Source organism: Gasterosteus aculeatus, chromosome 7 (assembly GCF_964276395.1).
Source record: "Gasterosteus aculeatus chromosome 7, fGasAcu3.hap1.1, whole genome shotgun sequence".
NCBI lineage: Eukaryota > Metazoa > Chordata > Actinopteri > Perciformes > Gasterosteidae > Gasterosteus > Gasterosteus aculeatus.
The window spans coordinates 7,317,596-7,331,208 of record NC_135694.1 but is presented as its reverse complement, the minus strand read 5'-3'; the positions used below and the strand labels follow the sequence as shown (position 1 = coordinate 7,331,208).

The 13,613-nt window shown below is 44.2% G+C and overlaps 1 long non-coding RNA gene across 1 annotated transcript in view; it reads left to right on the top strand.

The window, feature by feature from the left end:
* LOC144410315 (uncharacterized) overlaps nt 1-13,395 on the top strand; it is a 56,933-nt gene extending 43,538 nt beyond the window's left edge. Inside the window, exon 3 of the long non-coding RNA XR_013468283.1 lies at nt 13,080-13,395. This is a non-coding gene — a long non-coding RNA (uncharacterized LOC144410315). The remainder of the gene's footprint in view (nt 1-13,079) is intronic.
* The last annotated feature ends 218 nt before the right edge of the window (nt 13,396-13,613 follow it).

Sequence of the window (13,613 nt, the reverse complement as noted above, 5' to 3'; positions counted from 1 at the left end):
TATCCTCATAGATGAAAACCAGTCTGTGGAACCTGAGTGGTCTGTTGGGTTATTTTCAATTCTGAAAACGCAATGTGCAACAAACCCACAGGTTTGCCAACCTGTCTAGATCGCCGGGGAAAAGCACCACATCTGTTGCTGACATGCCCACATGGATTTTTGAAAGCGTCTCTCAATGTCTACTGTGAAAAGGTATATTCTCTTTGAATGTCAAAACGTTTGGCACAAAATAATTGTTTTATAATGGGTTTGGGCCTTGCAAATACCTACAAATTTTACAGTATGCACTCATGGGGAAAACATCTACTTTAGATTCAACTTGTAAACCAGAAATCAATGTAGCCAGTCAGACGAGTGATGGATAGTATGACAGCTTCTCTGTTAGCACGCTTTGAGGTCTTCAAATTGGTTGTGTTGACTGAAAATAATTTCTTTAAACCTGAAAAAGCTGTTGTAAGATTGCTGAGAACACCAAAATATAAGAGCTAATTTTCAAAATAGCTTCTGGAAAGTCCTCCATTAGTTTGACTATTCTTTTCCTATCCAGACGATGGACTGTGGGAAACCTATTTCAAAACATCTCCCGGACCGTATTCATTTATTCATTCATTCATTCATTCATTCAAGGTATATCAAAAGATCAATCTGAAGATTCAGGGTGAAAACTGTCAGTGGTTTTAAGTTGTAATCCTCACTGGTTTGGATCAGAACTATGCATTTGGTTTACTTGGAACCCGATCGTCTTAAATGTTTCCGTATGACGCTGAGCTGGTTGTTGCTTATCTCGTCATGTCCGTGTCCATGTCCGGGGCCGTGTCTCAAATACATCAACGAGTTGCATCAGACACAGAATAACGGATGACTTTCAGCCATTCCGACAGTGTACTGTCACAACCACGTGATCCCTAAGAGACCCTACAAAGATATTCATAACTTTACGATTCTGGAATTGTCTCTGCATTGCAATTCTGTGAACCAACTCAAATAGATCAATTTCCCCCATACCACTGAGCATTGATATTTTATTAATGTAGACTCTGGATTTATGTTGGAGCCTTCTTTTTTTCCTAATTCTGTGGGAAAAAGCCTCTGTTCACCCCAGTTATTTTATTCCTTGCCACCTGAGCGTAACCTATGGCAGGGCGCCTAGATGATTTCCATGCATATATATTTGATTAATGACATGCCAGCATCACTGTCAAGTCCAATGCCATTCAGCACTGCTACAAACGAGTGCTATCACCTTGCAACAGATAAAAGAGCGAAAAAGAGGGAAGCTGTTTGCTGTGCTTCATTTAGCGAGTTCCGCACTGTTCTACAGTTGTTAATTTTGCCTTTTGAAGTGAGTAATGACCACCTTACTTCAAAACATTATCATCATCATACCTGTCAGCCTTTTTGCAGCCTAAGATGTTCAGAATGAGCAAACAGAAAGCATCTGTTAACATTTTTTTTGTCTAGCGATCAAAGACGCGTCTGACTGAAAACAAGTTCAGCAGATGACACGAGGTGCCAAATGTTTCCTCAACATCAGACGGCTCCTCCATATTGCATTCTAGGCCAAACCTCCCAAACACCATCACAAGTATTTCCCCAGAGGACCCTCCCTCTCCATTCATAGTCCAGGAACATCCCCCGGCCCGAGGGCGCGCCACGTGAAGTTAAACGATTTTGAGCAATTCCAATCATAACAGTTTTGTGAAACGGCAATCCAAATAAAACAAGATCGAAGAATGGGCGAGACCGGGACGAAAACCAGAAAAACTGGATATGATGGAGAATATCGGAGAGACAATAAGAATAACGGCACAAAGCCGTTGCTGCGTTTGATTCCTCATAAGAATTATTCAAGGAGAAATGGCACCTGGCCTGGGGGAAATCAGCGCTGCCCTCAACCGGATTACTCCTGGCACAATCCGGACACAGTCTTGTTTGATGTCCCCCGCCCATCCGTCTTGTATGTAGTCTTTTATCTCACTCCAAAGTAATATAGTCTTCACTGCAATTCAATAATGGCCCAGCCGAGCCTGTCGGGCTGCGTTTGCCCGTTATCTCACAAAGACCTGTCCACTCCAGCAACGAGCCACCCGAAATTTGTGTGTGTATATGGCCGCGTGTGTGTGTGTGTGTGTGGGTGTAAGTGATTTCATCCCCATGGTAGAGACTGCATGCACGTGGGTATGTGTGTGTATTTGGAGTCGGGGGGGTATGGTATGTGTGGGTGTGTATAAAAGGGAGAGAAAGAAAGAGGGGGGGAAGAGAGGCTCAATCAATTGATGTGTGTCTGCACCATGTGGCAGACAGGAGGGGGGTGGACAGACGGTCTATTTATCCCTCAGTGTGTTTGTATGTGTGTTTTGACCGGTTATCCTACTTGAGATCTAAATTAAGAAATAGCCTGGGTGATGGGGCAGATGCTGTGTCCAGAGAGTGTGTATGTGTGTGTGTGTGTGTGTGGGCGCCAGCGCCAGCTTCTCCTAGCACAAGGGAATGGTTTTAACGCGTATCTTAATTGGATGAGAAGGGGAAGTTACGGCCCAGTATGACCCGGGCCGTGCAGCAGGACAGTGGGAACCTCGATAATATACCCACCGAGTGACTTCCACGCGATGCGTTCAGGTTCCTCGGCGGGGATCTGGACAACGGCTCATCTCTTGCATAGCCCATAGCCACAAAGATTTACTGACTGAATCAAGGGACTTTAGGAAGGGACAGATGGGTAAGGACCTTGAACACATGATTGATGGAGGGAAGGATTGATGGATACATCATAAGTATACCAAATGTATGGATATCTTCATCGAACAACAACTCTGCATAATGTTTGAGGCTATTTCCAGTTCACGTCGGGCAGTAAAAGCATCTGCATAAGCAAGCAGCATTCATTTACCTCGAAGTCACGGGGCATCATGTCCCACAGCTCATTCAGCGCATGCTAATATATGACTGCACAGGCCTCCCCATCATAATCACCCATAACACTAAAATGAGACGCATGACAGTAAATAGCAGTCAAGCCTTACAAAGGCTATTTGGCATGGGTATGATTTTTGTTGCTAGCAAACACTTCAGATGCCAATAAATCAGACCGATTTTTTGATATATTAAGCTGCCTCTTTTATTGTCATGCCTCAGTGCAGTCTGTGCATGCAAATAAAGAGATATATTTATTGTACATATGGACGAGGAGAGCGAGAGAAAAAGTGCGATGCTGTTCCAGGAGTCAGGTTGCAAATGATGAGTGATTTGTTTTTTCAATCAAAAGTAGAATTTGATTTAGGAGCAGTAAGTGAACAAAGCACCTTTTTGCCATGCATAACCAAACAAACAGGGAGAACAGAATGAAAAGGCATTTCTCAGTCATGTTTGTAGCAATATATGATTACTTTATTATTGCCTCCATTGCGGTGCACACCGCAAATCCCAAACACCAAAAGCTTTATTAGTCGTACGGATGCTCAATTTAGTCTAGGTTTCCTGCTGCCGTAACGGTGTCTTGTAAAGCATATCAGCATTATTAAACATGCTGAACACGGAGCAGCCATATGTGCACAGTGTGACACGCTTAGCGAGGGTTTGCACATAGGACGCGTCGGTGCAAGCATCTGCAGCGTGGAACGCGACGGAAACGCCCCGCTGATACGGGGGGCTCTGAGGGGTCAGCTAGACTTAATTGCACGGAGGGAACATGTGTGCTAGTCCAAGCTGATGGAGCCATCCTGAGAGGGGGCCGGCCATCTGCCACCCTGTACCTCTGAAGCCTAAGGACCAATTTGGGTTGAGTAAAGGAGGCAACAACACCGTAAGAGGACACTTTCACGACATGGCTGATCCTCCGAGGCTGCACTGCTCTTTCAGGCCACGTGGAATGAGCAGCATTCAGACATGCAAATGAAATGGTTACACTGCAATGTATATAGAATATACTATTACAAATATTTCGTTTAATATTTAGTAGTTTGTTTGCTGGGGTACTCAAATTGCTTCTGTTCATTGAGTTTCAATTTAGTAACTAAGTGTGTTGGCCTGATTTCTTTTCAAAAGTAACAATATATGTTTTACTTTCTATCGGGTCAAAGTACTTCATTAATTGCCGACAAATGTTGGAATTAAGAAGTGAAGTACTTTGCACAACCAGTGCAAAAAGCGTAAACTTGACCGCACTCTCAAGCGTGCACGTGCGTTCTTGCTATTCGAGGACCTGCTCACGAGAGCACTGCTCCAGTCACTCAACAGGGAACTTTTTATAGAGCAACTCAGTGAACAGTTGAGACAATTTCTATTAATGGGGAACCTGAATTTAGTCTTGATTGTGCAACGTCAAAGAAATTACAAACGAGTTCACACAATGGCACATAACGCATGAATGTTCAACCGTGCAATGGAAAATAAGTGGCTGTTAGGAAAGCTCATGCGTAATGTGTGTGTTTCCGATTATAGTATTAGAGTATTTTTAACTGTCAACATATCAAAATCCCTGTTTGGGACATGAGGACACGCGGTCATGTGGACTGATAATAAGAGGTGCCAAAGACACTGTTGCCTGTGAAAGCTTGTGTTCCGACGGGGTGTCTTTGTGTCTATTTTTACACTGCGCCCTATTCATTAAGGCCGATGACTGATCGGATACTTTGTTGGCAGCCAGTGTTCATAGCGTGATGCAACGACCTTGGGTCTGAACCAGTGAGACGGGGGCGCTAAAAAAAGAGCAGGTTGCCATTGAGTGGAAGCGCCAGTTCCACAGGCCACAAGCAACAGCATTTAGTGAACACTTTACAGGTGTCCATGTGGAGGTGTGGCCTCCATGATTGATGAGTTAATTGCTTTGACTTTAAAAACTCCCCAAAGTGCCTCGGTAAGGACGCTGCCATCAGTCCAAACAAAACAACTGCCAAGCGAAAAACCATCCAACCATAACCAAATATTGACTGAAGCTGTAACATAACATGTGATTTAACATAGTTTTGGCCTCTTTTATATGTTGGGCAATGATAACAAATGTTTCATTTAATTTGGGTCATTTGACTAATTCAGCAGACTGTCAGGTATTCTTAACGGTTTTTGTATAGTCTGCCTCGATCACAATGTTTTGGTCTTTAAATTGAAAAAAGCGGGAAAAGATCTGTCCGCAAACCACACATTCTAATACAATATTTACTCATACTGCCTTATTGCCCGTCTAAATCAGAGTTGTTCATAAGTAGCTGTCCCCCGTGGCCTCGGCCCCTCATTGCCCTCCCATTGGTCTCTTATATCATAACCCAGCACCATTCATTCTCTTCATAGGGCGTTGACACAGGGCCGTGATCTGAAATACTATTTCTGGCTATAGGCCCATCATAGGCTTTCGTGTAATTGTGCTAAATAACATTTATACATGTCTTGGTAAACTTTTTTTAATCTTTTTTTTTTCTTTTGTGATTTTATGTCCAGTAATCAGGTGTGCAGTCGTGCATGACTGTACACCTGATTACTGGACTGACGAGGGGAGTTTTAAACCACACAGACCTTTTCATGTTAAAGTCTTGAGCTTAGAGTGATGACTCTGTATGAAGGCCTTCACTTATATCACATCACCCCCCACCCTCCTCCCGCTTCTCTATTTCCACTCATATTTCCCTGACGGTCCATAAAGAGACAGCCATTTGAGCGGGAGCATTGATTTCTGGGCATATCGGGTGATAAAAGGCGCTTCTGCACCCGCAGCTCCTTTAACTACCCAATTTGAGTGCCCCTGATTTGGCAGGGCCATGCAGAAACTGTAAATAGAGCTGTGAATCAGGAGTCGGCAGGAAGCCGGGACAGCGTCTTTATTAGAGACACATACAGACAGTAGGGGCACAGATCAAGCCAAAGAGGGTTCTCCTTACAGGATTTCCAGTCCTGCTGCTGTGCGAGGACGGATGAAACGTCCACAAAAAGACTAGACAGGGGACTGTCTTGCAGTGCTCCGCCTCGGTTGTATCTTTCCAAGCAGAAAGTTAGTTAAAACTTTGCCAGTTTCGTTTGAATTTGCCCTTCACCTTGTGTTTGCTTCAGACTCCTGCCAAGTTGAAGGCGGCCTTTTTTCACTGCCTTATTGAGCTGCAGATGAGAAAGGGGTGTTGCTTCAGAAACACTCCCAGGCCTGCGTCCCTTTCTGGCCATTAATGAAGCAGTGTCCCGGTCGCACCACTTTATCATGATCTATGAATCTCTGATTTTGATGCAATAGAAAACCAATCACTTGCAGCGAGTTTCCAGGCAAAGCATTAGTCATCATGTCTTTGACACCACCTAAGAATTGGGTCATTCTTTTATATTAAAAGTACTCATTTGTAAATATACACTTGCAGACAAAAAAGACACACACTGCTCTTATTTTGATGTATGAAAGAATAAAGCAGCAGTGCTCAGGTGAATTAATGCCTGCCCAAAATGCTGGGAACACTGGCAACAAGGAGGGAAAGCAGATGATTGAGCATTCTAGCTCGAATCAGACATTCGTACATTTGTATTCTTTACCAGGATTGTTTCTCTGAGCCAGTGCATCCTATTCACCATGTCAAAGCGCACATTAATGGCCAGGCGCTGTGAGGTACCAATGAGATGCCAATATATCCTCTTTCTTCATTCATCTTTATCTTATTTTTCATTAAACCTGTCTTCACAACACTATTCAGGTCTTTGTTCTCAGCTGGATAGGCTTAACTTAAGAAAGGTGATCTCTGTTGCTCAATAGAGAGCTCCTGTCGTCTGATGGGGTCTGACGGTTATTGAGTTCCTGGGGTGTGTTCAATAAACCTAATGTTTGTTCCTGCTTAAGTTCAATAAAGAAGCACTCTGTATCAATTTGTGCTTGAGATATTTGTTTCGCATAACTGACGGTGAATTGCCACATGCAGAAGCAATTAGGTCTTAGAAGATGAATGCATTCAAGTCCCAGACATCAAAATATTCCTCCCAGATGTTTGTGGACATTAACTTTTGTACACTGACTGTTTCAAAAGTTGTATTTATTCTGAGGTTGTTTTTTTTGTCTCTTAAAAACGCTGAGCTTTTGTGTATCTTTCAATATCCGATCCACTTCATCTTGAAAACCCAGTTGTGTATCTTATCCGTACTCCCAGACCCAATGAGGGACTAATCTGGTTCCTCCATGATCGATGACACCGCGCTGCCTTGGCACACCTATCATTACGGCTGTCTCATTGACTGAGCGGAGGAGCAACGCGTCTGGGGCATCGATGCCAATGTGCTTGGCAAGTGTTTTAAGACACAGGTTCAGCCCCTGTCTGAGCATATTGTCCTGAGGGTGCCAACAGTCACTGCAGTCCAATAAGAGAACCTCACATGCAGAAGTGGCGGAGAAGTGGAGGGAGGGGGGGGCAATAAGGCGCTTTGCTTGATCAACTGGGGCTGCTCTGGAATAGTTGCATGTGAATGTCCCGCAGATATTTGCAGAGCTCATTATTGGCATGGGGTGGCAGGAATAATTGCCGGAGTGAAAAATGAAGAAAGGGGCGGACGGCATGGCGGACGTTTGCGGTTGTGCCGCCGTACACTACGAGGGAGTTGGAGGCGGAATGCCAATCGGCCTTTGGGGCGCCGAGCCGCAGTACATCAACTCCTCAGAGCGGATCACGGTCCAGGCTGACATTGGACCCCCACACCCCCCTCCCTCCCTCCTCGAACACACATTCTCATCTTACTGCTCACGAGGGGAGAGGAGGTGGAGAGTAGAGTAGAGGAGAGCGGATGACAATGTGTGATGGTGATTTTTTTTTTTTTTTTGTGTGTGTGAGAGTATGTGTGAAAGCCATCCAAAGAGATTTAGGAGAAGAAAGACGGGGCGAGAGAGCCAGGCCGCGATGCCGAGGAAAAATATCAATTCAAATGGGAGAAAGGTGGACTGGGTGAGAAGAAGGAGGAAAAAGGAAATAGAAGTTGTGAAAAAACTTTTGGTTATCCTCCAAATGGCCAAACACAACCCAATTGACCACTGCCAAAGACTTGTAGACCTTTTTTTTCCGGCCAACAGTTTTCTACGTAATCGCAGAGCACCAATGCAGTTTATCATATCCAGCTTGTTAGGGTTGATTTAGTGAGTTAACTGTTAACTCTATGAACTTGGTTTAAAAAGACATCTCCAGCTTAAATGGAAACCCTTAGAAGGGCTCTGTACAAAACAATCTTGATAGCTACATACATGATATTGAGCTAAAAGACTGAAACTAAGACGCGCTGCTTTGTCATTTTAACACAATCCATATTTAGCTGTTTACTGTAGATACATGGGCAGGACAGTAATGACTTTTATGCTTTATTGCTCATAATGTCAAACTATGTTTTATTGGAATGGTTACAAAAAAAGAGACTGGATGGTTGTCGTTCAGGGGAAGGTCGTAGCCTGTGGTCAATTACCTAATGGCGCTCTCCCGCCTGTTTTATTCATTGTCCATGTAATTTGTTCCCAAAAAGGATATTGGGAAAATGGAGAAAAAAACAAAAGGACAATGGGACATGGGAACAAAAACTTTTGGTCGGATTGAATCCAAGGTCGAAGGAAACACAATTTTGGGCTTCCGGGACGACGCTCTGATCCATTTGATCATCTCTGAGCATCCTTGTTAAATGCTCAGTAGAATTCGCCTAAAATCCACCAGTCCTTGTCTCGTATCTGACTTTTTTTTGAAGAAAGGCGACACCTGACAAAACTGTGATTGTGATTGCGGCGGCTGGATCAATTACAGTGATTGCAGCCCTTTGTCTTTTTGTCCACCGTTACACATTCAGCGCAAACCGGCGCGCGCGCGCGCGCACACACACACACACACAAGAACACACAGTTGCCAGCGATGAAAAACAATGTCCCACAAACAAATTACTTCGCTCCGCTTTGTTCTTTTGGGAGACGTGCATGCGTCAGCATGCTGAGCCCACAGCATCCTGTCTCACCGGGGAGCTGCGTAGGACCGCTGAGGTGTGGTCAGATACGACACGCTGCAGGGCACAGGTGACCTTTGAGTTATGGCCGTCAGAAACTCTGTGTGTGTGTGTGTGTGTGTGTGTGTGTGTGTGTGTGTGTGTGTGTGTGTGTGTGTGTGTGTGTGTGTGTGTGTGTGTGTGTGTGTGTGTGTGTGTGTGTGTGTGTGTTCGGGAGAAAGACAAAGACGGTGGGCGGAATAGAAGGTGTGTGCGAGATCCACTGACATTGTAATATTACAAATGACTAGAATGTGCATCACTTACTGTTTGCAGTTGCATCTACAGTACGACGGCCCTTACCTGTACGGAGGCTCGCTGCCCTTTTCCGGACCGGATCAATATTCGTACGCCGTATACTGTTCCGATTTATATTCAGGCTGAGGAATATGCAGCGGTGGTTGCTGAGCTTCTCTTCGCAGTGTTCAAGTACTTTACAAGTGGAGCCACATTAAGAACAAAAACCTAAGGACATTGTGGTGTTCAGTGTGCTGAAAGTGTTTTAGAAGAGTTCAGACTGAACCACATGGCCGTGCCAGTTTTATACAAGTGGGATCTAATTTATGGAGCCCATTTCATCACTCTTTTTACATAACACGGCACCCACCGAAGTTACTGCTGAGATATAGCAGCAAGGGAGCCCTGAAAAAAAATATACTTTATGAAGATGTAATTTTGAGATGTGTAGAAAGGTGAGTTAGACAAAATATCCTCTCTCCTCACATTTGGTTTAGCTCCAAATAAAGGGGTTCGGACAGTGGGATAAACTGTTTGCTTCTCAAAGATCCATCTTTGCAGCTTCTGACTTCTCTGTAGAGATTCTGTGTTCCCCATATTTCACATTAACTTGTTGATTAAAGTTATTATAATCGACAGAAATGATGGCTGAAACTCTCACTCTCAATAAGCTGGGAGTCAATAAAATAAACAGAACATTTCCTTGAACACCGTTCCTAGTGTTTTTCATTCCCTAACAAAAACCCTTTCTGTGTATTTTCGTACCTTTATGTGCATGCTCCCTTGACATATTTCCTTGCTTATGAGGATTCACCTCAACAAGAAAATAAACCTGAATAATATCTTTGCAAAGCCTTCAGTTTGTTGTGAGCGTATGAGCAAGGTAAATACATTTCTTCTGCACAGCCTCGTCAGTATGACTGACTACTCTGGAAACATGAATCCCTCTTATTCCTTTTGATTTTGTGTTTGGTGTTAAGAGGCGGTGTTGTAAGGCTCCACAGGCTCCCTGAAAATAGTTTATGTTTTGTTCCTCCCACGCACACAAGAGCAGCCAGCGACTCCCATAAGATTGAGAGCAATCTGATATCTCTGCAAGCCTGCTTCATTTAAAATATGGTAAAGCGTTCTGCTTTGCCTGTGAGAGATGCTCTCCGCCTCGTGTGTGCTTGTGTGTGTGTGTGCACGCCTAAGACTCTGGGATGATGCATGGATTGTGACACTTTGACAGATGAACAGATTTGGACTGCTGGAAGGACCCAGCCTGTTCAATATATAGGCAGGCGTGAGGGTGCGAGTGTGTTTGTGTGCGCGACTGCTTCTTTATGTGTGACTGCTATTCGCTAAACGTACAGTTCATGCCACCTTTTTTTCACTTCAATGATACATGAAGTCGTGTAATGGCCGGGGAAATGTGAGTGTCACATTTGCTCGTCGTAATTAAGCCAAAGGAAGATGTGCTGAGCCGAAAGGCTTTCTACAAGCTGACTGAGCACGTACACGCGGGATAACCTTCTGCCATTGCAACCATCACGCCCACACTTACAACCAGTCATTACTACTTCATATACTGCGGGCCTGGCATCGTTGGCTACCACTGCTGTGACTAATTCAGAAGCCCTGGAAGATTATCCAATAACTCCAGGGCTTCATCTATACATCCACATTTCCTCCACATTGGGTGATTCCACACGTCACGATGCACATCCGATGCCAATGTTCAGCAGTGTCACGGCAGGAGGTGTTCATGTAGTGACGCTGTGAATACACGCATGTCTATTTACCTGTATTTTTGGGTATGTGCGCAGGTGTGACCGAATGAATGCTTCACGTTGATTATGTCCTTGAAATCCATTTTGTCTCTATGTATTGGTCCTCAATATACTACATTCTGCTTGAAAGAGACAGCTTGGATTATCGTTGAAAACTCCAAATCACAAGCATCTGGTTCTTATCATTGTTGAGCTGTGAGACCGTGGAGGCATTAAGGATATGATCCCTGTAAAACACCCGCTGACATCAAATAGTAGCCTCAGTGCGGCTGACTTCATTATTAGACAAAGATGGTTAATTAGTGTCTTGTTTCTAAAAGACACGCCTGGCTCCCAACACCCGAATCCTAGATAAGGGGGCCGAGTCGCCCAGCACACACACACACACACACACAGAATAAGAATGAAAAAGCTTTTGCATCAATGAGTTGTCATCCTTACTTTTCTCCCCTGGCTATTGGCGCTCCAGTCCCCGCGCCCTCATCCGGACACAATGTTCTCCTGTCAAAAACTGACGAACACAGACAAAACACTCACTTTGTCTGCCTAAGCAAATAATTACTCCGATTAATTAGCCATGCTGCGGATAGCTGGAGGCAAACATTGCATTAAAAAGAGCTAAGGCACAGCAGAAAATAGCTGCAACTTCACCACTGGAGGGTGCTACTCCAGTGACCTTCTCTGACAGAAGCTGGAAAGGTGCATGATGTATCGGAGGAGCGGCATTTGAGCATGAGGCACTTTGAATCCTCTTTCATTTCAATTGTTGCCACTTCCACTTCTGATACAGAGCCAATTTTATCCGTGCAGAATTAGAATGAGTCAGTGGACCTGAGATAAATCTCATCTCTCCCTGTACACATATAATACAGAATAAGCTATTTTATGTTACCATGGTAGGAATTAATTAATAATTACATTAAAACTTGAATTCAATTGGACTCAAATAGAATATATATATTTTTGGGGGGGGTTATTTTTGCGTTTTGTCTTATTTAATTTGTTAATGGAACATTTTCTTTATGCCTGTGAATGCTTGTGAATCTACTCATTATGTTAGATAGCTATACTAAGCTTGACAGTTTAACTAATATTATATGAATCTTATAAATATTGACAGGAACGAAAGTATGCCACGTATTTTGATGGAAATAAAAGTTCCTAATGAGATGGTGTCTTGTGGCGTGTCCTCCCAGATCTTTCTGAGCTCCTGTAAAGTCTGAGGAGCAACCTAGCAGATGGTCTGATGGACCAAAACATAATGTTCCAAAGGTGTTCCATTGGGTTTAGGTCAGCTGATTGTGTGGGCAATTCAATTGTTTAAAGTCCTTCATCCTCCATGTACTGCCTGAATGTTCTTGCCACATGAAGCGGGGCATTGTCGCATCAGTAGGAACCCAAGACCTACTGCAGCAGCGTAGGGTCTGAGGCACGGTGCAAGGATTTCGTCCTGATGGGCAGAGACATTCATACCAGTGGCCTGCTGGAGGTCATTCTGTGAGGCTCGGGAAGTGCTCAACCTCTTCCTCCTTGCACAAAGCAGCAGATATCCCTCCTGCTGATGGGTTGAGGACCTTCTACGGCCCTGTCCAGCTCTCCTGGAGTAACTGCCTGTCTCCTGGAATCTCCTCCATGCTCTGATGATTGTGCTCGGAGGCACATCAAATCTCCTTGCAACGGCACGTGTGGATGTGTCATCCTGGAGGAGATGGACAATCAAACCAGTCGAAGAGATCAAGAGGGAGAAACATGAATTGGCCTTCACATTAAAAAACAGTCCTGTTTTGCGGGTCGTCTCATTGTTGCCCCTCTAGTGCACCTGTTGTTAATTCAATCAACACCAACAGATTAACAACCCCCTCTGCTAATGACCTGACCAGATCATTATCAGAGAAGTGCAATTAAATTCATGCCATACCCTGATATATTGTTCCTTACATTTTTTTCTGCAGTGTATAACTCCCACGGAATTACCATCCCATTACCATCTTCAATTCGCCCTCAACTCTTCAAAGTGTTTTAACCTCTTTCACCTCGATGTTTTGGTATTTCAGCTCATAACTTGTTTTGATTCAGTCTTTTTTTTTTTATCAATGTTGTTTTCAGACTGGATCTAAAAAAAATCTGATAAACTATCAAGCAACAATTGACAGACCCAAGGCACCCAAACACAATCAAGCAACAAACCAAACATTACCATCAGAGGCTCCCAAAACGCCGACGGCACCGGCGGCTCCCGTGCAACTGCTCTGACGTACTATGCCGAAGGTGCTGACGGGGCCAGCAGTGTTTATCTGCGGGAGAGCCGAAGGGTGGGCGCTACATTCCGCAAGGACGCTGTTGGTAGGGGACGTCCTTATCAGCTGGCTATGAGCGCGGTGCAGAGCAACGGCCATGAGATAACCAGCGAGGTGCATGCACGGCCGGCCCAGGTATGTCAACAAAGCACAGAGAATATGGGATAACAACACGCATAAATGTAGACATTACCCCATTTTTTTGTTATTTGAAAAATAGTTCAAAATCTTATAGAGCTACTTTACTCCTCCCCCCCCCCCCCAGTATATGGGTAACATCTAACATACTTTAGTGGTCTTTCTCTCTATTGTTACCATTCCCAGCCTGCTGTATTTGTCGCTT